The sequence below is a fragment of the Suncus etruscus genome, chromosome 3 (assembly GCF_024139225.1).
Source record: "Suncus etruscus isolate mSunEtr1 chromosome 3, mSunEtr1.pri.cur, whole genome shotgun sequence".
NCBI classification, from domain to species: Eukaryota; Metazoa; Chordata; class Mammalia; order Eulipotyphla; family Soricidae; genus Suncus; species Suncus etruscus.
Genome location: NC_064850.1, coordinates 21,230,275 through 21,232,687, shown reverse-complemented (window position 1 = coordinate 21,232,687; position 2,413 = coordinate 21,230,275). Strand labels below are relative to the sequence as shown.

Genomic DNA, 2,413 nt, shown 5'->3' with positions numbered 1-2,413 from the left:
GTTCTTGAGATCACAAAACGGACAAAAAGAAAGGTACAGTCCACAAAAGAAAGTGCTATAGGGCCAGGGATATGACTCAGGTGGGAGAGCACATGTATAGCATGTTGGAGGTCTTGAGTTTAATCCCTGGTATTGCATGTGCCCCTCTCTGAACTCTGCCAGGTCTAGTGTTAATAACACACCACTGTGTGTGCCCTCTATTTAAAAAAATGGGGGGGGGCAGCCAAAGCTTTTTAGTAAGACAATAAAGTGGCTGGGTTCTAAAATGCTTTCAGTTAGACTAGTTTTGCTACTTTGTTGAGAGAGAGAGCACTTTTTAGAAATGCTTTAAGTATGCATTCTCCCACCCCGCTTTTTGGTTTATTTTTTTTTTCAGCATCCAGAAAACATATAGAAAACACCCATACCTATGCCCATTACATGGATTTTCAAATCGCGCACTTCATTTATAACCAAAGATGACCCGAGTGTGCAATTCCCTTGGTTCCCTGTTGATCCCAGCTATCTGTTGTCAGTCAGCTCTTGGTGTCTTAGCAGACTTGTTTTATGCAGTATGAATTCCCTAGGTGCAGAACTCCTAAAAATGGGCCTGAATCTCCCATCTTTCCCAACTCATGCTCTTTCCACTTCCCTCCAGCCATGGTTTCTGCTCTAGCTGGCATTTCAGGTGTGGAAAATGGTGAGGCTGCTCTTATTGCTCTTATTGAACCTTATTGCTGTTGCTCTGATATGCCTGGGTCTGTTGTGTTCCAATGCAGCCCGCAAACAGCACATAGCTTTAGAAAGGAAGTAGGCTCTACAGGAAACTGGGTCTTCATTATTTCTTCTTTATGATTTTTATTTTGCTTAGGAAATAAAATTCCCGTTGTTTTTTTTTAAAGTATATATTTTCTTATAGAATATGTCTGAAGGTGGTTTTCCCAGGGTGAGACTTATCCATTGCACTCCAGATGTGCTGAGCCCTGCGGTTTCCCCAAATGTGGGAAACTCGACTGCATAATTTGTGGTAGTGGGGGACTGCGTTCACGCTCTCCCCTGAAGAAAAAAAAAAAAAAAAAGAATATGTCTGTGGAAGAGTTCAGTCTGAAAGTTCACTGGATTCAGTTGCTGAGTGGGATGGACAATTACTGTAAACCTATTAGTCGTAGAAAGACTTGAGTTATGTTTTTTATAAGCTCTACCCAGTCTCTTTGAAAGAGTTAGGTGACACCCAAGCCTAAAGTCTGTTTTTTTTTTTTGGGGGGGGGGTCACACCTCGCAGTGCTCAGGGGTTACTCCTGGCTATCTGCTCAGAAATAGCCCCTGTCAGGCACGGGGGAACCATGTTGGACGCTAGAATTTGAACCAATGACCTTCTGCATGAAAGGCAAACATCTTACCTCCATGCTATCTCTCCGGCCCCAAGTCTGTGTTTTTATATTTATTCTTTAAGACCAAGTTTCTGCAAAGATAGCCCTGTTGCCCTAAAGTATGTGGGGGTTTTTTTTTGTTTGCTTATTTTGGTTTGGTTTGGGGCCAGACCCAGTGATGCTTGGGGATTGCTCCTGGTACTGCACTCAGAAATGAATCCTGGTGGTGCTCAGGGGACTATATGGGATGCTGGGGATCGAACCTGGGTCAACCCCATGCAAGGCTCTAGCCCAAGTGCATGGTTTTATGGTATGGAGTTTGGTGAAATGAAATATTTGCTTGTAAGAGCACTATTTATTATTTTAGGGAAGAGTATGAGTGAATGAATCAATTTTGAGTAGCTTGAGAACTGCCTGGGTTTGTAGCAAGGAGTAAAATTACAGTAAATTAAAAGGAAAGGAGAAAGGCTATCAAATGTATCCTAGTATTGTGTCCATATCCTCACATTGGTTCCCTTTCACTTGCATTTTATTTGTTGGAATTGTACTTAACCCTGAGCCCCATTGGAGAAATCCCAAACCTCCTTTGGCTATCTTTTCCAACAGAATAAGAAATACTTTGGATTAGTCTACTTTGCTACATACATTTTTGATCAGAGGATTGAGTTCATCCCTGTAGTCTCTGGAATACAGAAGTTAAGTGTCACAAACAGAACTAATTATAGAAAGAAGCTAGGGTGCCAGTTGTGTTCCTGTAGTCTGGGTTTTGACTGTGACTAAGAAGGGATGAAATAAATTTATTCTGATCTTGGAAGAGATCAGCCACAACTCTTGTTTGTGATAGGGCACCCCCTGTAGGCCAATCTCTGAAGGGTAGTTTGCCATCATGATTCCCCAGGACCAAGGCACAAACCTCTCCGTACAGCTCTCCTGGAAACCAGAATCTGCTGGTAAAGAGGGACACCATCCTTTTTTGGATCTCGATGATCAAAGTAGCTTGGGAAACTTTTGCTTTCCGCAGAAGGGGCTTTTTTTTTTTCTTTTTTTTTTTTTTTTTTTTTGTA

At 42.0% G+C, this 2,413-nt stretch overlaps 1 pseudogene; it reads left to right on the top strand.

Annotated features, from left to right (window-relative positions):
- The first annotated feature begins 884 nt into the window (after positions 1-884).
- On the top strand, positions 885-1,038 carry LOC126005371 (uncharacterized; annotated as a pseudogene).
- The last annotated feature ends 1,375 nt before the right edge of the window (positions 1,039-2,413 follow it).